The sequence below is a fragment of the Bemisia tabaci genome, chromosome 6 (assembly GCF_918797505.1).
Source record: "Bemisia tabaci chromosome 6, PGI_BMITA_v3".
Classification (NCBI taxonomy): Eukaryota; Metazoa; Arthropoda; class Insecta; order Hemiptera; family Aleyrodidae; genus Bemisia; species Bemisia tabaci.
Genome location: NC_092798.1, coordinates 3780616 through 3804095, shown reverse-complemented (window position 1 = coordinate 3804095; position 23480 = coordinate 3780616). Strand labels below are relative to the sequence as shown.

General features: G+C 40.2%; 1 protein-coding gene across 6 annotated transcripts in view; it reads right to left on the bottom strand.

Annotated features, from left to right (window-relative positions):
- Rab3-GEF (Rab3 GDP-GTP exchange factor) overlaps window positions 1–22369 on the bottom strand; it is a 100366-nt gene extending 77997 nt beyond the window's left edge. For 4 of the 6 annotated variants that reach the window (XR_011900004.1, XM_019056436.2, XM_019056434.2 and 1 more), the window contains exon 1: window positions 18914–19060. The gene's annotated coding sequence lies outside the window, so the exon portion shown is untranslated. Of the gene's footprint in view, window positions 1–18825; window positions 19061–21644 lie in introns of those variants that run through there. The other 2 variants (XM_072301251.1, XM_072301252.1) reach the window with 2 other exon arrangements.
- Between the last annotated feature and the right edge of the window lie 1111 nt (window positions 22370–23480).

The window sequence follows — 23480 nt, the reverse complement described above, 5'->3', positions numbered from 1 at the left end:
GCTGTAAGATATAATAGCTCATTCTAAATTTTTATTAAATTCTGAATTGATGCTTGTTGTTCGGATTAATCCGTATGATCCTAATTTTATCCGTATTCTAGGTTGATTTTTGCCCAAATTCACTTACCCACTCATATTTTTTTAACTTTAGGTTAGTTTTAGTCCGTCGTCGACCGATTAATTTCATTTGGGAGTAACAGTCATCTAGGACTGTAACGGCCTGTTTGAACCGGCAGAACCACCATAAGCAAAAGAAAAACTAACTTTATCTGAGATTACTGCCTATTACCGAGCAAAAGCAGGTGTATTATATTGGGACGCAGTCCCAACTTTCTTAATATAATCGTTTCAGGCATTTAAAACACGTTTAAAAGAAGAAATGTGGAAAAATCAAGAGGACAAGTTCAAATCAAATTTCCGTTTGTCGCCATGGATTCCCGCGTTCATTTACACACTCACACAAGCACCCAGCGCCAAACCAGACTTCACTTTTTCCCCGTGCTTTTAGATACGAGCACTCCGTCTTTATGTCTTTGGGTTCCTTGGATCTTGATCTTGGTGGAATGCTTAATGGACCTGTTCATAAAATAAGCAGAGCTAGCATTTGATTCAATCCCCCCCCCCCTTCCACACATCCATAAAGCAGGTTTGCATACTCCAAAAAAATTGCGTATTATAAACATAGGCGGTTCTAGACCTTCATGCTTGGGGGTGCCCAGAGGTGGAAAATGTCGGAGACCGGCCCCGAAGGGGACGGTCGCTCAGGGGAGGCGGAGGCCTAAGTTTCGGCCCTCAAGTTTTATCCCTTTCCTACCCTCCTTTCTCTTTTTCTTTCCTTCCTTTCTACTGAAATACCTATAAATTCAATGTAGAAAATTGTTAGCAAAACTTTCCATCAAAACTACAATCTTACCACAAAAAAAAAAAAAAAAAAAACAGTAGAATCTTTGCAGAACACGGCTATCAATATTAATTCTGTTTAAAACATTTTCAATTAATTGCTGGGATTTTTTCTCAGTGTGAGCGAATACAGAATCTTTAAAAGCAGTAATTTCACGGTTCTGATAATCGTACTTTATTTTTGCTTGGGGGTGCCCGGCACCCACTGGCACCCCCGTAGAACCGCCTATGATTATAAACTACTCAGTTCAACCCCCTCCTCTAAAACTAGCGTATTGTGATGACTTCCCGAGAAGCATTTTTCAACGGAAAAATTGCGATTGCAATTAAGTTGTGATTTTTTTATGATCTTTTGGCGATGAGGTCGCTGGCATCATACACATCTCGGCGATTATCCTCGATCTTGTCGCAATTTTATGACTATAAAATTGCAGTCGGTAAAATCGAAGTTTAATTTCAATTCATCACGATTTTATGTTCGATAATATTCTTCGGTTGGTTAAACTAAGGTCCAGTTCTGCTGGCTGAGGAGGTCCGTTCGCTCAACCGAGGGCTTTGATAAACGCCTACAGAACTAGTACGGTTCTTATTACCGAGTTTTTTTGTATTCACAAAATAATCGTCTCAACGCCACGAGCACGCTGTTATTCCGTGCCGGCTCCCGATAAAATTCGAGTGAATGAGGCGGTTCGAGTTCCCTCAGCAAACCGAGTATTCTAAACACACTGTCCGATCGGAGAAGCACCATTTTTTTCTCTGTTTGAATTTGTTTCCGACTGTTCAGGTTTGCTTCGTGTTGGTAGATCGCTCCATTAATTGCGCTGCTATTACTGCCGCGTACTGCCGTGCTATGGAAAAACGCCGAATGAACCTTCAGGTGTTGCCAAATTTACATTGGTAAATCAAGAATTTTAGGGAAAATTTGTGAGTAATTCTCCTCCGATTTTTGAGATAATTTTGTTCGCAATTTCACCTAAACTTTCTGAAAATTTCGAGGAAAAATATTCGTAGCTTTCCTCTAAAATAAACATTTTATCGAAGGAAATTTGACAACTCTCTAATGCTCTTACGCCGTTTTTCCTTTGGACGGCAGCGCAGCGTATGCCTTCGCTCTCTCTACTTTCGACCTCCGTCAGCGGGCCGATTATTGAAATTGATAGACAAAGCTATAGACAAAGATGACAAAAGGAATTTGGAGGGATCCTATTGGTGGAAGCAGGTGGTGGCAATGGACATAGGAGGTAGGTAATGGACTAACTAACGGCAACCCACGAGAGACCCGACAGTTAGTCCATCATTTTCTTCCTTAGTCTATATGAACCAACCATGTCAACCAATAAGATCGCTCCATGCTCCCAATGTCCTCTTTGTCTATCGCTTTGTCCATCAATTTCAATAATCGCTCCGCAGGTTGGGTTGTTTCCAAACCAAGCGATTGAATGCGTGCCACAAAGTAAACATGTTTTGGTTCAGGGGACTAGGAACTGGATTATTAAACTTGATTGACAAAGCTATAGACAACGAGGAAAAAGGGAAAATAGAGCAATGTGCTGCCGTGCTAAGAAAGAACGTCGTATGAACGTTAAAGAGTTGCCAAATTTCCCCGAATAAAAAATGTATTTTTGAAGAGAGCTGTGCCTACTTGTCCTTGAAATCCTCAGATATTTTAAATTAAATTGCGAACAAAATTGTCTGAAAAATTGGAGGAAAAATATTCAGAATTTTTCGGGGAAATTCGGTGTTTATTGAAGGAAATATGGCAACGCCTGAATGCGCATATGGCGTTTTTCCATAGCACGGCAGTATGAAGCATGTTAAGAATCAAGGATACGTGAATCAACTCTGATGCATGACAGTAGTTTTCACACCGTCGACGCTTTTCTCATAAGCTGTGCCCACCAGTGGCGTGGTGTGCTTTGCGGTATATCGATTGTTATGCCATTTAAACCTATGGAAAAAGATCGATAAACAGGGTGTTCGCAGCGAACGCCTTAACAATCGATTCTTTACCATAGGTTTAAATGGCATAGCAATCGATAAATCGCAGTTCACGCCACGCTACTGGTGCCCACCGCAAGGCTCTGGCTGTCCTAATCCATCCAGAATTCCATTTCGTCGGATGGATGGGGAACGAGAAATTAGGTTTATCTGACAGCCGACACCGGTATCCTTGAGCGGAAGAAAGAAATGCGTCGTTGCCTCCCGATATTACCCCATTCTAAGTTGCGGTGAAGAATCCATTATTAAGGCGTTCCTTGCCAACACAGGGTGTCTATCAGTAATGAAAAACCAAAATTGGGGACTTTCGGGGACTTTTAGAGGAGTTTTTCCCCCCAAAAATAGGGGAAATTTTCTTCCGAAATAGCATAAGAGAAAGGGCGTCCCACCTATAATAGTTCATTTAATGCTAGTTCATTTAATGCTCGTTCATTTTATTTTTCGTTCATTTTATTGCTCGTTCATTTAATGCAGGAACTTAGCATGAGCAAAATTAAATTTCCTCGTAAATCGATACAGACTGAGCGGAAATGAAATAGCGGCTGTTTTGATTCATTTCCTATAATTTAATTAGTTGCTCGGGAGAGAAAACAAATCTCTCCCCTGCATCGAGTATTTGCTTACGAGAGAAATGTTTTCTCTCCCAAGCAAAAAGTGCTCAGGAGAGGAATGTATCTTTTCCTAAGCACCGCTTAGTTGATTTTTTGTCCGCGCACCTGTTTTGTCACTAACGCCCACAAACCTACAACAGGGATACTGCACACATTGAGCAATGCTTGAAGTATCCCCTTAGGTTTGTAGGCGCCAATGCGCGTTCCGCGCAATGCTTGAGGTATCCCCTTAGGTTTGTAGGCGCCAGCATAAGAGAAAGGGAGCTAGTTAGAGCGTTAAAAGGCGTGTTTTGTACGACTAATTTTACAAGTCATGTTGAACCGAGGAAAACATCCAAACAACCAAGCAACACTTTTGTTTTTTTATTCCTGATTATGTCGCGCCGCCACGGCTGGCGGGGGTTTGGGACGATTTTCGTCATTTTTTGGGGACCTGAACAAGAGAATCGGGGACTTTCGGGAATACAGGGGACATGCTTCCAAAATCGAGGATAGTCGGGGACATTGGGGACTTTTGGGGACCGGTAGCCACCCTAAAACACCCTGTTTGTCGACCCTTTTCCACAGGTTCAAATGTCGGATCGATCGATACATCGCAAAGCACGCCACGCCACTAGACACGACGTTACTTCACTGAAAACAAATTCTCGGCGTTTTTACCAAGGTCCGTTGGTACCTTTAACATCTCACTTTTTTTTACCAATTATTGGTAATTTTACCAAGACAGACTGGTACGATTACCTAAAAATCGGTATTTATACTGTTTTTTTCAGGTAAGAATACCACTTTTATTGGTAATCAATTCCCGGTAACTTTGCCATTTTATCTCGGTAATTCTACCACAGTCAATAAAAAATATTGGCGTTTTTACCAAGGCCCAGTAAAATTACCGAGAAAGTTCAATAATTTTATCGAGATTTCTCGGTAAAATTACCAATTCCATAAATGGTAATTTTACCAAGAAAAAACTGGGATCAAATAGAACCCTGAATTCTTGGTAATTTTACCCTTTTCTTAATAGATACACCGAGATTTTTTGTTTAGTGTTCGATTCTCACTGGTGCATCAAAAAGCGTTTCTGCAAATCGGAAACGCTGGAGACAGGAGCGAGAAAATTGCGAGGACGGACGGACGGACGGGGGCGGGAGTTTCATATCCAAATTGTCGCCTTGGTCGTCAAGTTTTCGGGAGATAGAAAAAAAGTAGGTCATGCGGGATATGTTTTCCCCCGTACCCCTCCCCGCGAGGCATCGCGGTCACATTAACGCGGTGTTGCCGTTCGGGAGGGGAAATTATAAATGTCTGGTGTTGAATCGCTATGTTTTGAGGGAAAGTGGTAACGTCGGATACATTTGCGGCGGGTTACGGCCGCGCGCGCGGGTCTTACTACTCGTCGCTTCCTGGGGCCGGATGCCATGTTGACGTCATTGATGACGAGCCGCACTGAAAAAAAAATCTCAGTGTATTTACTAAGAAAATGGTAAAATTACCAAGAATTCAGGGTTCTATTTGATCCCAGTTTTTTCTTGGTAAAATTACCAGCAATGGAATTGGTAATTTTACCGAGAAATCTCGGTAAAATTATGAACTTTCTCGGTTATTTTACTGGACCTTGGTAAAAACACCAATATTTTTGATCGACTGTGGTAGAATTACCGAGATAAAATGGCAAAGTAACCGGGAATTGATTACCAATAAAAGTGGTATTCTTACCTGGAAAAAACGGTAAAAATACCGGTTTTTAGGTAAGCTTACCCGTCTGTCTTGGTAAAATTACCAATAATATGTAAAAAAAGTGAGACGGTAAAGGTACCAACGGACCTTGGTAAAAACGCCGAGAATTTTTCTTCAGTGCGTGATGCTCTTTCAGGGTCGTCTGTTTCCTCATGATATCCTCGGGTGAGATAGAACACTGATGACGATTTTGACCGTGGTAGAGTGCCTATACGGGGAGCGGACTCTGCCGTGCTGAGGAAAAACGTCGTATGAACCTTCAGGCGTTGTCAAATTCCCTTTGATAAAACGTGAATTTTCTGGTAAACTTATGAATATTTCCCTCCAAATTTTTCAGATAATTTTCTTCGCAATTTCACCTGGAAATCCTGAAAATTTCAAGGAAAAGTATTCATAACTTTCTTCGAAAATGAACATTTTATCGAAGGAAATTTGACAACTCTCGAATGTTCATACGGCGGTCTACCTTAGCACGGCAGTATTCTGCCAAGCTTTGTAGAAACGCCGTAAGAACCTTCAGACGTCTCCAAATTTCCATCAGTAAAATATTAATTTTCAGAAAATGTGAGAAAAATTTTTCTTCGGATGTTTCAAAGAATTTTGTTGGTAATTTGATGTAAATTCTCTGAACATTTCGAATGAAAATGTTCATGGCACTCCTCAAAAATACGTATTCTATCGGAGGAAATTTGGCAACTTCCTTGACAACTTCCGAATGTTCATACTGCGTTTTTCCTTAGCAAGGCAGGATTGCCATGATTGTGCCGCGCTTTTTGGCGTTCTTTTACTTGCCACAAGATGTTGGAGTTCTTTTACCAACGTGCGTTAAAAATTCAGCATAAAGCCGAAAATCTCAATACTGAGGGAAAAAGCTCGTATGAGCACAGTTTTCCTTCAAAGAAATATGCTGTTTATTGTCTTACGAGCCGTGCGTCCTCCGCAATTTGTTCGTGTTTCAACAAGACCTTTAATCGACTTGTTTCAATCGAATGGGTAATCCTGTGTTGGAATGGGCATTCAAGAAGTTCCCGGTTTTTCACACCGCTTAGCCGAGTGCCTGTGTACATGGAACACCGTGGAGTGATGACAGACAGAATCGCCTTCAATTCATCGCATAGGCAAACTCACTTCTCCCGTGATGATATAGTTGTATCCAAATTGAGACCGCCTATCATTCATGCTCTGATAATCACGTATTCCTTAACGGCTTCCGTAAGGGCTTAATTAGATTCAAGAGGACTTGATTTTTAGGTATGGCGCCCAGAATTTCAAATTTTCTTATCTCTAGACATTTTCTTGATTGTTGGAGGCATATCTCCGAGGAAAACCAGGACTTTCCTCTTTCTTTCTCTTAGATTCTCTGCGGCAAAACTAGATTTTTTCCTGGTTTTTCAAGCAAAATTACAGCTTTACTTTTTATTTTACAGTTTAATGAAATTTTGAGACATTGAGTCAACGCAAAAAGCTAAATTTATTTAAAAAATTGTCTCGGGCTGGCCATTTTTTAAAAATAAATTTAGCTTTTCGCGTTGACTCAACGCCTCAAAATTTTATGCTGTAAAAACAAAAAATAAAGCTGCAATTTTTACTTGAAAGTTCAGAGAAAAATCTAGTTGGCGCGCTTTAATTATCTATTTAATGCTGCGAAAAGGAAGATTAATTTTTTGCGACTTTTGACTGTGTGAAAAGTAATAAGGCGAAAAGTTAAAATGGACTCAGCACTGAAGCACAATGCAAATTGAACCGACTATTTTCAAATCATGTAAGCGACAATCTCTATTTTGGTGGTAGAGGTGTTCTTTTATCTTCGCTTCTTCTGACGTGGATTACGTTTTGCAATAAGGAACCACAATCTCTGGCTCTTCAATGAAAGCACCTTTCTGCAAAGGGAAACCGATGATTCATGTGTTGTTTCTAAAATGAGCCAGAAATAGTGGTTCCTTATTTCAAAATGTGGTCCATATAATCAATCATGTCTGATTTCCAAATATCCTTCTAAAAGAACGTACATTGTTTAGAATTCAAAGATTGTCAACAAAGCTAATAAAACGGTTTTTCTTGTTTTTATCGCATTCGCAATTTCGGCGCTTACGCGATCTGGAAAATAATCGGCTGAATTGTGAAATCTCCATGTCATAGGAGGTTATTCCTCCTCGTTTGACCATCTTATAACGGTTTTTCTTGTTTTTATCGCATTCGCAATTTCGGCGCTTACGCGATCTGGAAAAGTTTTTCTTGTTTTTATCGCATTCGCAATTTCGGCGCTTACGCGATCTGGAAAATAATCGGCTGAATTGTGAAATCTCCATGTCATAGGAGGTTATTTCTCCTCTTTTGACCATCTTATAACGGTTTTTCTTGTTTTTATCGCATTCGCAATTTCGGCGCTTACGCGATCTGGAAAATAATCGGCTGAATTGTGAAATCTCCATGTCATAGGAGGTTATTCCTCCTCTTTTGAGCATCTTATAACCCTACGTAACCTCCCCGAAAGGAGGACAAGAGGTTGCGGATACGTACAACGGACACTGTCCTCTCCATCGGTGATCGGATCATCAGACGGATGAGTTAGCAGAGGAGTTAGCAAAGATCCTCATTCCTCACCCTATCGCATCCCTCACGGATCCTAATGATGGACGATGATTGATCAGCATCAATATTTCGACAGCTCGTCGCTCCGGGTAACGAGGCTCCGACCCAAACGCTCTCCTTACTTCCAGGGGATGAGAGATGTGGATACGCTCTGACCTTCACGTTCAAGTACCCACTCGGGACTCGAGCAGACGCGAGGCGTCAGAGTCGACTATCAATATTATCCCATTTGAAGCTATGCTAAAGAATCGATTATTAGGTATTACCCTGTCTATCGATACTTTCCCATAGGTTTGAATGGCAGCTCAATCGATACATCGCAAAGCACGCCACGTCGCTGGACTCGAGAGAGCAATTTCGCGCGTTCCTTGCTCTCCACTCGACTCGAACTAATGAGAATGATCAATAGAAGCGGGATCTTCGCAAAATAGCTCGTGTATAGTGGCGTGGCGTAATTTGCGATGTATCGATTGATCTGCCATTTAAACCAATGGAAAAGGATCGATTAGCAGGATGTCCGCTGTCCGCGACGAACACCTTAATAATCGATTCTTTACCATAGGTTCAAATGGGGAAATATCGATAATCGATCATTCACGCCTCGCCACTTGTGTTAAGTTCGTCCACCAGCGGACTGATTATTGAAATTGATAGACAAAGCTATAGACAACGAAGACATAGGGAATATGGAGCGATCCTATTGGTTGAAATGGGTGGTTCCTATAGACAAAGGGAGAAAATGATAGACTAACTGTCGGGTCTCTCGTGGGTTGCCGTTAGTTAGTCTATCACCTACCTCCTTTGTCCGTTGCAACCACCCGCTTCCACCAATAGAATCTCTCCATATCTCCTTTGTCTATAGCTTTGTCTATCAATTTCAATAATCGGCCCGCCGGGGAGAAAGACCTTCACGAGCGGCACAGAGAGTACACACTCGTGGCGTTAACCCATACTACCGTGCTCAGGTGAAACGTCGTATGAGCCTTCGGATGTTGTCATATTTCCCTCGATAAAAATCTTTACCGTGGAAATAAAAAGCATGTTTTCTTTCAAAATTTTCCGAAAATTTTGTTCGGGATTTGATGTAAAATATCTGAAAATTTCAAGGAAAACTGTGAAAAACTTTCCTCACAATACAAGTTATATCGGAGGAAATTCGGCAACTCTTGAATGTTCATACGACGTTCTTCCTTAGACCGGCAGTATAGGGGCGTGAAATTATTCGCATTTTTTCTGTTTATTCAATTTATGAGAGGCTCTTGTGTTTAAGTTGCAATCTGAGAAAAAACTTCGGTTAAATTAACGAGGAGGTCAGTAGCGTGGCGTGCACTGCGATAAATCGATTGATCTGCCATTTAAACTTATGAAAGAGGATCGATAAACAGGGTATCCGCAAAGAACACCTCGATAATCGATTGTTTACCATAGCTTCAAATGGGGGCATATCGATAATTGATCGTTCACGCCTCGCCACTAGAAGAGGTCGGACATGAAACTTTTAACTATATCTGCAAATTTTGATGTTTAATTCTTCACATTTTAAATTTCAAGGGATGGTGCTTGAAGAAACTTTCACGAGGAAACCAATGAAACCACTTTAAAACCTCAAAGTTTTCTGTGAACAGAGTTAAAGGCTTTTAAAGTTCCCAAATTTTGTCCGACCTCTCCTGTTGACTCAATCCACCGTGCAACGCGACGATTCAGTTAAAACCATGGTGTCTAGTTTTCTTGGCAAAGCTCATTCCCTGATTTTTCCCTGATTTTCCCTGATTTTCAGGAGCTCATTCCCTGGTGAGAAACCGAAATGTTTTCCCATTTTCTCGGGACTTTCTTAGGGAAAAGAATATAGTTTTCCAGAGTTTTAGATATGGATATCGATTTTAATTCATCTTACAGTCATTTCTTTGGCGCACGTCAGATTAGACCGCCTTTGAAAACGAAATGATCCCTGGGCGGTTCGAGAAGAGATCCCCGGTTTCTGGAATAGATATATTCCCTGATTTTCCCGGTAAAGTTTCATTCCCTGATGAATCCCGGTTTTCCCCGGTTTTTAAAAGACTAGACACCGTGGTTAAAACCCGGTTTCCAGTTCAAGGAATTCAGTTTTACGAGCTGAAAAGTCAGTTCTACGCACAAAATAAAGCGTTTACATATGTTTCATTTCGACCGAAGTTTTTCTTGATCAGCGAATGATAAATTGAGACTTGGGTTCACTGAACTGAAGTTCAGTTCTGTCAACTTTAGCGGTCGGTTCTCTCGATTGAGGGCTCCCTACAAATCTATTCGGTTTGCATGATTAACCGAGGTTTTCGTCATAAAGAATTCATCAGTAAAGCAATTCAGGCGGTCAAAACTTTCAATTTCCGCCGGTCATTGCTGTAAAATGCTCAACTTTACAGTGTTCTTAGGATTTGAACCGCGCGTCTAAGTTTTCTCACTGGTTTTTCCGGTACGTTAAAACCCTTCAAGCTGAGCAAAATCGAATTCTCACGATATAAAAAGCGTTTCTCTGGGTAATTTCTCATCGTCCTGAGAAAATCCATCAGATCATGCGAAATACTTTCAAATACACTAGAGGGTGCGCGTGCGCGCCGTCCTACGCCCCCCGCTTCAAAGCGCTTCGCGCCTAGAGTCCCTTTATACTGAGAGTCAAGACAATGCGAATCCATTTCTGATTGGTTCCCGTATTTTAGGCCTTCACAGTGTCACAAACGGGAATAAAGATTACATTTTCACCGATTGCAAAGATTATAATCTGGAATGGACCAGGGAATTACGGGTTCGGCAAGGAACAAACGGAATGAGAGAAGGAACGGAGAAAGGAATTTAAGAATGAGCCGATCAAAGATTACAAAGAACGTTCAATTTCTGTAATCTTTATTCCCGTTTGTGACTCCATGAGGGGTGTTGTCTTGACTCTCAGTATAAAGGGACTCTATTCGCGCCTAGCACTGGGATCAATCCACCACAGGATTTGGCGAGGCAGAAAATCGAGCGATTTTTGACTTGGGCTTGGTGGCGTGCCTTGTTTCAACACGGCCGCGGCGGCGCACAGTGGACCGAGTCAATTAGAGAGGTCGGACATGAAATTTTTTACTATTTTGAGGTTCATTTCGTCACATTTTAAACTTTCAGGGGTGCTTCTTGAAGAAAATTCCACGTGGAAACCAATGAAACCACTTTCAGAACTTCAAAGTATTGTAAACATGGAGTTATAAGCGTTTAAAGTTTTAAATTTTTGTCCGACCTCTCCTGTTGACTCGATCCACTGTGCGGCGCGGCGCGGTGGTGACAGGGAATTAATCACGCGAGACAGACGTCGACGTCGACGTGCGCGACGCGATTCTGTTGCACCGAAGCTCACAAGCGCGTTGTTTGCATCGAAAGCTCGGCGAGGCGAGGCCTCCGGCTCTATTCGACGCGCCCTTGAAAGCCGAATCGGCATCCCCACGCAACGTCGCGACGTGTCGCAGTTCGTCGTCTCCCGCACGAAGGAACGTAACTCCATTTCAAGGTTGCCAAATTGACTTAAACAACTAATTTATTTTACAAAAATGTACGTAAGCAATTTGTATCCAAAATATTTCTGTTTTTTGCTCGGAATCTAGAGAAAAATCAGGGAAAATTTCTGTCAGAAATACCCAAAATTCTCCTGATTAATAGGCAATTTGCGAGGGGAAATTTGGCAACATTGGAATGGAGTTACGTTCTTTCGTCCGGGAGACGACGAGTTGTGTGCATCGCATCGTGACGTCGCATCACGTCACGTCACGTCGACCCGAGCGTCGCTCGTGGGCTCCACGTGGTTCGCTCCCGGTGACGAATCCCAACACCCGCCAATACTGCCGTGCTAAGGAAGAACGCCGTACGAGCATTCGAGAGTTGCCAAATTTCCTAGGATAAAATGTTTATTTTTGAGGTAAATTTATTTTATTAGTAAATCAACTGATAAGCCTCTATGTATTAATCTCAAGGATAAGGGAGGATTAACAGTTCAACCAGTACCAGCTCCTGTCCTAATAATCATTCTTACCAACATAAAAATTAATGAAGGAACTAAAAGCCAAAACCTTGAATTATTTATACGAGGGAAAGCCATGTCAGGAGCACCAATTATCAACGGGATAGGTCGTTTCTTCTATTTTCATAATTTTAGTAGTTTATTAAAAATATTGATTTTGTAATTCAATGAAATCTTTCCTAGGTTTAAAATATCAGTAAAAATGTTATTATTTCTAATTTCCAAGATTAGTATTTTATTTTATCTTAAATTATTTACTGATTGAAGTTACTGACTTTCCTAGTTGTTTTTATAATGTTTAATCCAGTGATTTTAATTTTATTTTTTATTTTATGTCTTATTTTTTCAAGAATTTGTCTTGTATTTATTTATTCATTTATTTTTTTTTTTTTTTTTTTTATCCTTGAAATTGAAATTTTCAGACTTTTCAGATCAAATTACAAGCAAAATCATATTAGAAATTGGCAGAAAAATGTGTACAAATTTTCCTGAAAATTAGTGATTTGCCGGAGGGAACTTGGCGACGCCTGAAGGTTCATACGGCGTTTTTCCTTAGCACGGCAGAATAACCTCTTGATCGCAGGTGGAAACGTCTACTTTCGCGGCTCCACACAGACGAAGAGAGACCAGGGTGGGAATTTTTCGTGAAAAATAAAATCTTGAAATTTCACGTGAAATATTTCATGAAATTTCAGAAATTTGCGAAAGGTATCGGAAAATACCGGTTCCTTTTCATGTTTCGCGACGAGTAAAAATTGTGACTTTCTGAATAAGTGATCGAAATAAAGTTGCGTTCAGTCAGAGAACGCATCGTAAGTTTATCTACGACGATTCATTGCAATATTGTCGGAAAACAAATTGCGATTTCATCGCATAAATTTGCAATAAAATCGTGTTTTATCGACGGCAGTATATCGCAATGTTATTGAACAATAAAATCTTAATAAATTAAGATAGAATTTAGACTTTACCGAATACCGAACACGATTCTATAGAGATAAACTAGCGACAAGATCGAAGATAATAGACTTTACTGAATACCTAACACGATTCTATAGAGATAAACTAGCGACAAGATCGAAGATAATAGACTTTACTGAATACCGAACACGATTTTATAGAGATAAACTAGCGACAAGATCGAAGATAATAGACTTTACTGAATACCGAACACGATTTTATAGAGATGAATCTAGCGACAAGATCGAAGATATTGGACTTCACTGAATACCGAACACAATTTTATAGAGATAAACTAGCGACAAGATCGAAGATGTTGAACTTCACTGAATACCAAACACGATTTTATAGAGATAAACTAGCGACAAGATCGAAGATATTGGACTTCACTGATTACCGAAGACGATTTTATACAGATAAACTAGCGACAAGATCGAAGATGTTGGACTTCACTGAATACCGAACACGATTTTTTAGAGATAGACTAGCGACAAGATCGAAGATAATTGCTCGGGTGTTGATGATCCTAGCTATTTTATCGACAAGAAATTGTAAAAAAAATCGCGACTTAATTTCAAAATATCGCGATTTTTCCGTTCAGAAATGATACTCGGGTACTCTCCTTGGAAATGACCGACTGAGTCCGCTAGATCCCGCGAAAATTTCCATCGTATTGCAATTCTTTATCAGAGAAAGGATCAACAGCTTTCACTGAAAATATCTCTGGTTTTCCTCCTCTACTTGAGGGGCTTTGAGAACAAGGCGCATAAGTGCACTTTTTGAAAGATTGAGATATTGGAGGATTTCAGGTGCCACTAGCGACTAGTCTCGATGCATATTCTGAGGAAGATTCGCTCCCAAATTCAAATTTTCGAGCATCAAAAAGTCAATTTGAACTTCCTCTCGGCCATAATTAAGGATCCATGTAATTTTGAAACTTCAAACACGTATTCCTCAAAATAGCAAAAACTGCGCTTATTCATCTTGTCCTCCGAGGCGCATAAATGCAGTTTTTGCGATTTACAGAGATACGTGTTTAAGGTTTCGAAATTAAATGGATCCTCATGGCGGTAAGGAAGTTCAAACTGACATTTTGATGCTTAAAAATTGGAATGAGGGGAATTAGGGAGCGAATTTTTCACAGAAAATGCAACAAGACTAGTTCTACTTGCAATCGTTTATACCTCAATTTTTGTTTAAAAATTGCACTTATGCGCCTTGTCCCCCAAGTCCCTCATTTGAAGACATTTCCGCGGTGGTTTTGAGCGAAAAGCTGTCTCGTCTGGGAAAGTGGGGCATTAGCGTGTGTGTCACTGGATGGCGCAATGCCTCATTTCAATTCCGTCCCGCTGCAGCTAGGGCGAGTCAACCTTCCTCGCGCGCTGAAAGGTTGGCAATTTCGCGCGTGGAAAGGTTGGCAATTTCCCTCGTTTGTACTCCCCGGGGAGAAGATACTCCGCATTTTACGACGGAAAAACGAAAGGGGTCCAAGTTCACGGGACGAGGCTCGTTTTAGACGCGGAAGAGACCTTAACCTCTCGCTCTAGGGTAATTGCGTCGCCGAGTCATCGGGGAAACGAGATGTCTCTGAAAAGGGACAAGTTCAATTTTATATCGGCATCCCAGAGCCACAAGGTACCTGCGACTCACATTTGGATTGCATTTTGCAAAAAGGAACCACTAGCATTGCAACGATGCTAAGATTGTGCAACTTCATCCTTTGCAATAAAATTGCGGAAATTGTGAAAAGCTATTATGAAATTTAGGTGGTAATTTTTGTCTTGAATTTACAGTTTTTAGCGAGTAAAATAGAAACTATTACTTAAGCGATAATCGGGGTTTTCCACCAAGACAAAAGAAGTTGCACAATCTTAACAACAATGCAATGCCAGTGGTCCCTTTTTGCAAAATGCAATCCGTTTGCGTCTTAGAAATCTCTAACAAGACGGAAAGAGAAGACCATTAGACACCGAAAAGAGCCATACTTTCGGCTATAGCTCTGTCTTTGGGAATTGAATAGTATGCGCCAAAAATATTATCCCTTCGACGAAAATTTTCGGCTGAATTTAGTTTTTCCCATAATCCGGATTTTTCCCTTTCATAACGAAGCAATTTTCGAAACAAGATATTACATTAAGACCAGGAAAACAGAAGATACCTAATAATTTCAACTGGCTATCGTGCGGTTGCAGCTTCCTCTTTTTTTAGAGATAGCAGCGACAAAAAAAATTGAGCTTGTACGCGTAGCACCTTGACGTAATCAGAAGAGGAAATGATGGGATAAGCTCTTAGACCGCTAAGCGCTGTGGAGAAACACCGCATGGGTATTTGAATGTTACCGAATTTTCTCCCATTAAAAGTTGATTTTAGAGAAAAGTTGAGAATATTATTTCCTTGAAATTTTCAAGAACACTCGGTAAAATCGCGGACTGACTTCTGTGGAAAATGTAAAGTAAATGTCGTTCGTGGATTTTCCGGAAAATTCGGCCAAGTACAATTGGACGTATTTATGCTAAAAGGAACTATGTGCATAGGGTTTTCGTGAGACATAGTTCCATTTGCCATAAATACGTTCAATTGGACTAAATTTTGCATTTAGAAACTACAATTTGATTGGGAAATTGGAGAAATACGTATCTCGGTTTGCGGCGTTGCAGACTTCCTGAAATACTTCATTTTCTGCATGGAAAACTACGGAACGTCATTTTTCGAAAATGTCAGTGATGCTTTTTCTATTTATGAACAATGTTCTTTAGTAAAGGTAAAAATAGTAGCGAAATAAGTAAAATCGTAGCGGAGATTTCTACACACCGCAACCGAGATACGCATTTTTGCAGTTTCACCTTCGAATTTCTGTCTCAGTTTAGAAACAACGTATGTATCATTAGCTTTTCTATGCACATCAGTGTTTTTACAGATGAGCCAGATTTTATAGTCCTGTGTTGCAAAATGTAGTTAAATTGCTCTTTCGATGATCTACATTGATGTGTGTGGGTAATTCCCTCTTTAGGGCTGTCATTGCCTCTTACAGAAAAGTGACAAAAGCGGTAGCCGAGTCAAAATGTGCAATTTCTGTTGGTTTATGGCTTACTTTCAGACCATTTATGTCTCTTCTCCGCCGTACGGGCGTGTTTTAATTTCCACGAGAGCCCTGATCTCCATATAACTCTATACTTTCCGCGGCTCATGCAAAAATAAAGATATGCTCTTACGAAAGAGGAGCGAACATTTTAAGAGGCCCCCTCCGGGGCTTACTTCCTGCCACTCGTATAAAAGCTCACGTCTTCTAAAAATGTAACTTTTATTCCAGTTTTTATCATCATACTTTAAGCTCTCTGACTTCCCAAAACGTCTTTTGTGAGTTACTTCTACAGACCTATGCCAACCGGTCCGATACACATGATTTATTGGCCAGAGATCGTCTCTAGAGATGCGCATAAGATCCCTCTATATTTAAGTTTTCCAATTATTATGACCTAGGTGTTTTACTGGCCCGAAGCGTTCTCCCTGAGACCAAAAGGCGCCTGTTGGGTTTTACGATATTTTAAAAGCTCTCCCTTCGACCCATTCATTTTCAACGAAGATTAAATTCCTCCTTTGACTCCTGAAAAGTACAAGGGAAACTATAAAAACTATTGAATGTTGGGCCGAAAAGTGTTTCAACATTTTCCACGCATCTGACTCCTTCTGAAGTGAAGAAACGTCTTGCGCCGCGATTAGGTACTGGCAGAAACCATTATTTCCGACCAATTCTTCGGTGAAAGTACCTAACAATAAACCACAAGAAAAGCAACTTAAACTGGACTGCATTTTGCAATTTGGAACTATAAATTCTGGCCCGGTTTAAAAACAACGCATGTGCTATTAGTTTCCCTATGCACATAAGTATTTTTTCATATGAGCCAAAAATTATAGTTCCAAATTGCAAAATGCAGTCCAACTGATGATCGGGGAAAGCAGCGGGACAAAACATTGAATCCTTCAAAACGCCCTGAACCATCCGCTAGCGTGAAAAAAAATTCACGAACATTCTGCCTTGCTGAGGAAAAACGCTGTAATAAACATTCGAGAGTTGCCAGATTTCCCTTGATGAAACATGTACGAGGTATGTTAGATTAGAAACCGGATTTTTGTCATAAGTAGCTAACCGTGCGTTCGAATTAAGTTTTCTTAAATTTTTCTGATAGCTGATGACATACGAAAGAACGCTACGTTCACAGTTTTGAAAAATCTTAATTGGCTTCGTTGGTATGTGGCTTCACGTACGGCAACCTCATGGGTGTTTTGCGATTTTCATCATGCGATCACTGATAGAGCAAAGATTTAACATTAAATTTTGTTTTAAGCTCGGTATACCTTGTACCGAAACTTTTGGTATGCTAAGTAAAGTTTACCAAGATCATTGTATGAGTTGTTCTCACTTGTTCTCACTACTTTGAGTGGGTTAAACGATTCAAAACTGGTCAGGAGTTCGTTGAAGATGAGGAGCATGGGAATCGACCATCAACGGCAACTCTAATTTGTCACGTGGAAGAAGTGCAGGCAAAAGTCTCGAAAATGGTCGTTTCGAGCTTGCTGAACAGTGTAATATTTCTGAAGGCTCTGTACATACAATTTTGATAGAATATGTAGACATGCATCGAGTTTCAGGTACACTTGCCCCTTGATTGTTGTCCGTTGAACAAAAATCCAACCAAATGTTAATTTCCCTATAGCTGCTTGAACGTTCTAACAATGATCCTACATTTTTAGATAGGATAATTTTCGATGATAATACTTGAGTGTACGGCTACGATACGGAGACGAAACTCCAATCATCCTTGTGGATTGAAAAATGTAGTGCAAGACCGAAAAAAGAGAGACAAGTTCGGTCAAACATAAAAATCGCAAAACACGCATGAGGTTGCCGTACTTGAAGCCATATACCAACGGAGTTAATTAAGATTTTTCAAATCTGTGAACGTTGCGCTCTTAAGTATGTTTCCAGCTATCAGGAAAAATCAAGAAAACCTAATTCGGACGCACAGTAGGCTAGTTATGACCAAAATCCGGTTTCTAATCTAACAGACCTCGTATTTTTGACAAAAGTTATGCATACTCCTTCTTGAAACTTTCAGATGATTTAGATTAAATTGCATACAAAGTAGTAGTGTGCAAATTTTGGAAACAAATACTCACAATTTTCTCAGTAAATTTGGTTTCCATGGAAGGAAATATGGCAACGCCTGAAGGTTCTTACGGCGTTCTCCCTTAGCACGGCAGCATTCAAGTTCGTCCTCACCCCTTAAGATCCCCTGAAAACCCATCGAAAGCTTTCCTTTCCCGATCGCTAGAAATCAATACCTTCAGCCATTTTTTGAGTGGCTCCAAAAAGTACTAACTAAAACATCAACCTTCCAAACAAATCAGGCAAACAGCGACATTCACCGACATGAACGTGAACGAACATGAAATACCTGAAAACAGGACTTTCAAAGATATCAATTCGAAATTTTAAGCGGAAAATGTGTGTTAACATTCAGTATTCAGTGATATGAACATCACTCCTTGAAATGTAGATGGAAAACCCATCAAAGCGTCTGAAATTTCAATCGCTAAAACCTGTACTTCCAACAATTTCTTAAACACATTCTGAAAACTAAAAAAAAACAAACCCATCAATACGTCTGAAATTTCAATCACTAAACACTACCGGGAGAAATTTCTTTTATACCTTCTGAAAATTCAAAAAAACCCACTAAAACGTCTGAAATTTCAATTGCTGAAAACCACTATCTCCAGCAATTTCTCGAGTACTTTCTGACCGTTAAAAAAACCCACCAAAACGTCACAAATTTCAATCGCTAAAAAGCACCGTCTCCTGCACTTCTCGAGTCTTACCCTCTGAAAATAAAAAAAAACCATCGAAACGTCTGAAATCTCAATCGTTAAAATTCTTCACCTCCAACAATTCCTCGAGTACCTTCTGAAAGTAAACGTGGCAGATAAACGACAGAAAAAGCAGCCTACCGAAGTATCGGGTGGATCGGGGGGACGACACCAACACAAACGCAGAAAAACACGGGAAAACGTCGAAAAAAACAGAGGAGAAACTTACACTGAGAGAGCTGTATAGGCGTGAGCTGAGCGTCGGGAAAGCGAGCGAGGCGGCGCGGAACTACCCAGAATCGATGGGCTCGCGTAACTGGGGCAGGAGATAATACGGGGGCCGCAGGAGGAGGAAAAGCTCGGCCGGGGCCGGGAAAAGGGGGGAGGGGGGGGAGGAGGGGCCGATCGACCGCTCTCGCGGGCCCTGCGCAATTCGGCCCCGCGGGCTCAACCTTTGGCCTACCCTGCGCGGCGCTGTGAGCGCTCCGCTGCCTCATCGATCGCAACGCGCGCCCGTCCGGGTCCCTTTTCCACTCGACGGGATGTGATGGAGCGGAGGAGAAGGGGGGGGGGGTCGGGACCTTCGAAATTGGCCCCCGCACCGAGAAAATTTCTATCGGAGCAGACTGGCTTCTGCGGACTGATTATTGATATCGATGGACAAAACTATAGACGAAGAAGACGTAGGGAGTATGGAGCAATCCTACTCCGCCGTGCTCGGGCAGAACGCCGTATCGACGGTGAAACTACCAAACCACGTATCTCGGTTTGCGACGTCACAGACTTCCTGTCATACTTTATTTTTTAAATGAAAAACTACTCAACATCCAGTCTTGAAAATTTCTGTGATATTTCCTCTATGTGTGGAGAAAATTCCGTGAAAATTTCAAGGAATGATATTGATTTGGTCTACTTCAAAAAAATAAAATGTGAGCGTAGATTTATAAACACCGCAAACGAGATACGTGGTTTGGTAGTTTCACCGTCGGTATGAGCCTTCAGACGTTGCCAAGTTTCCTCCGATAAAGGCCAAATTAACTGAGAAAATGGCGAATATTATTTTCTAAAATTTTCAGACAATTTTGTACGCAATGCAATCTAAAACATTTGAAAATTTCAAGGAAAAATATGCATGACTATATTGTCAAATATATAGGTTTAATCAAGGAAAATTTGGCGACTCTTGAATGTTTGTACGGCGTTTTCCCTTAGCACGGCAGTATTGCCGCCTCGTGGGACGATGGCGTCTTCAGTGTTCCATCTTGGTTCCTGCACGGGCCCCAGAGTGCTTCCCACCTCTAAAACGGCTTCTTATGACCATGAAATGATCCCTGAAAGCGGCAATTTCCGATCAAAAAGTGCAGGGTTTTTGGCCATTATTGTATCGTACCCACCGTACTATATAGACAAAAGGAGAAAATGATAGACGAAAAGTCGGGTCTCTCGTGGGTTGCCGTTAGTTAGCCTATTACCTACCTCCTTTGTCCATTAAAACCACCCGCTTCCACTAATAGAATCTCTTCTTATCTCTTTTGTCTCCTTTGTCTATAGCTTTGTCTGTCAATTTCAATAATCGGCCCGCTGGGGTCCTTCGAAAAAAGTTAGGTGCATGTTCAATATTGTACTTTTTCTGAACCGTGGAACGACCCAGGCACAGATTGCGATAAATTGCAATTAAATTGGAAAAATCATTGGAATTTCATCGAGATGTTGTGTATGTTGCCTATCTACTGATCGAAGGAACGCACATAGAAACTTATTGTAATAAGTTGCAATTTTTCATCACATTGCATATTACCTATCTTTCTGACACAAAGAGCTCATTTCGTTGATTGTTTAAAATCGGCGTTTTTGACCAAATGATGTAACACTATTGTAATTTTAGGGTAAAAAAATGGAAATTTTATTCCAATAAATCGCAATTAATTCAATATTTCCACTGCACTGTGCTGCTTGGGCTACTGGCAGGTTTCCGTAATTTTTTCTTTTTCTGATTCTGACTTACTTTGCTTATCCCTGACTCCAAACTTTTGAATTCTCGAATTTTCTCCGACTTCCGAACTTTAGATAGATTTTTCCCCTTTTAATTACTTTGACTTGTGCTAAACACTGTTCGCGAAATTCCCTAACTATTCTGATGAATTCCTTCATCCCTGACTTTCTCCAACTTTCCCAAGTTGCCGTAAATTCCCTGAATCTCCGCATTCCGCCGATCGCCAGAAACTCTTCTTCTAGGTACATTTCTGCGGGTTCAGTCCCTGAAAAAGTTAAGGAGGTAAAAACACGTAGCGTTGAAAATCAGACTGTTTTTATCTTGTCGTTCTCTCCCGCCTTAACGTTCCTACTTGTAATAAGAATTTAAACTGCCCTAAAAAAGTATGTTATGTTCTTTCCGACCATTACACATCAAAGGACTAGGTACGTGCAAAACGGGCCATTTGGGGCTCAGGGCGGATACCTATGAAACTTGCCCTATTCATTCACCTAACAATGCCTCATCTTTTCCCAAAGTTTCAAGTCCCTCAAAAATTTTGGGGAGACGCGGCGGGGGGTCAAAGTTCAAAACCGGCAACATTTTCGCAAATTTATTACTCGAAAACCAAGAAGTTTTCGAAAACGCGGTTTAAACGAGCGTATTTAGCGTGACGAGAGCTTTCAGAAAATGTATGACATCATAGGGTTTTGTCAACTTCAGCTCGAGTTATTGCCTCCGAAGCGCCGGAACACTCAAAAGAGACCCCTTATTTTTTCACGTATGGGCCGATTTAAAAAAAAGCCATTTTTTTAATAATTTAATAATCCGGCATTTAGGTAATTACTGGTATTCTTCCGGTGAAAAATATTTTCAGTTGTTGGTCACACATATCCTCTGACTTTTAGCGGGAAGGTGAGAGGAACAGCAAAATTTTGAAGCATAAATGAAATAATCTGAATAAAAGAGAGAGGAAAAATATACATACCGGTAAACGAGGCGAAGACTCAAACGTGCAGTGTGGCTTGAAGAAATAAATCACAGTTGTCATTCAGGTAGAGGTTTTAAAGAGCAGCAAAAAAGAAGATGAACGAGCAATATTCATCAGCGTTGAAACTCATTGGTTGATGTGTGTTACATGTGATGGTAATGAATGGGAGTGTTGGATGGGAGTCCACGAGGAGCATGGAGCTGGGTTTCCTCTGACATCGCACTGCACTAATAACGATTTGTACCGAAACATTGTACCAAAACCCAAAGCATCAAAAACCTCCCATTCACCAAAAGCACTTTCAGCATTGGAACCTGTTAGAGGAGAACTAAAGGAGGAAATTTTTTCGAAACACTATTTTTCTGTACATTCAAACACTAAACGAAAGTTCCAAGAGCTACAAGATCAAAACAAAAAAACTTAGGCTGATATGGTCTATTAATATAAAAGCGCACTAACACTGATCATAATTAAAATTGACTATTTGCAACCCGCAACCACAGACTCTTCATAGTACTGCACACAAGCATTGCTTTCACACATTCATTTGCTGTAAAAAAGAAAAGAAAAAAGGAGAGAAAAATATTCAGATAGAAAAGCATTACTGCCGTGCTAAGGAAACACGCCATATAAACATTCGAAAGTTGCCCAATTTCCCCGGATAAAACACGTATTTTCTTAGAAAGTTATTCATATTTTTCCTTAAAAATCTCAGACATTCTAGATGAAATTGCGAAGTAAATTGCCTAAAAAAATTGAAGAAAAATATTCCAAATTTTCACAGTAGTGTCGGTTTTTGTTGAGGGAAATCTGGCAACGCCTAAAGGCTCATATGGCGTTTTTCCTCAGTACGGCAGATTAAGACAGGATACATTATTAAAGGTGACTGAAATAGTACAAAAAGACATATTAAAAATTGTTTTGAAAATTCTTATGTATACAGGGGCAAGTACAAATCACATGCTTTATGAATCACCATGCGTACTGTAGGTCTGAGGAAATTCCTTGTTCTATGAGGTCCAAAACGGGAAAGTAAAAAGCCCAATCATATTTCGCTCTACATCAGCAATTTTTTACAGAGATATTATTTTTTTTAACTTTGTTACAGATTGCAGATTAAAAGAAAATTCTGAAAGAGTAATCAAAGAAATTTCAAACTGAAATTTAAAGCTGTTGAAGTGACATAAAGTCGAAATGTTAGGCTCATAATAAGCTCTGAATTTAAGATGAACTAATGTCAACGAATCATTTCTAAAACAAAATATTCGGCTAGATGAGATCATACAGAGTAAATACAAATTTAGAAAATATTTTCTACATTAGTTCATCATGCCTCTGAAAAACGAGCCTTGGAAAAAGCTTTCATTCTTTTAATACTTCAATGTTTTTGAATCCTTCAAGGGTTGATGTTGATTGAAATAAGACAGAAAATTATAAATGTGAAGCGACAGTTGTTCCATTTAAATACAGTATAGATTGTCATTTTGTGGTGTTAATTTTCAATTTGACATAGTTTCTCGCTTTTTCTGGGTCCACTAATTAATGCATTTAAAAAAAGGAAACAAAGAAAAAAAAACTGTCATCGATGCTTTTCCATTTGGAATTTTTTAAAATGTGAATTTGCCTCAATGCATCCAAAAACAAGGTAGAGAAATGGTGCTGGGTCCACACCATTTCCGAGGAAAACGAAACCAAGAAATGTTTTAATTTTCGGAATTTCTTGGCTTTGTCTTCCCAGCAAAATGGTGTCAACCTAGCACCATTTCTCCACTTTGTTAGATACAGATCGGGCCATTTCTAAGTGTTTTTTCTTCTTTGTATCTAAGTAAGACC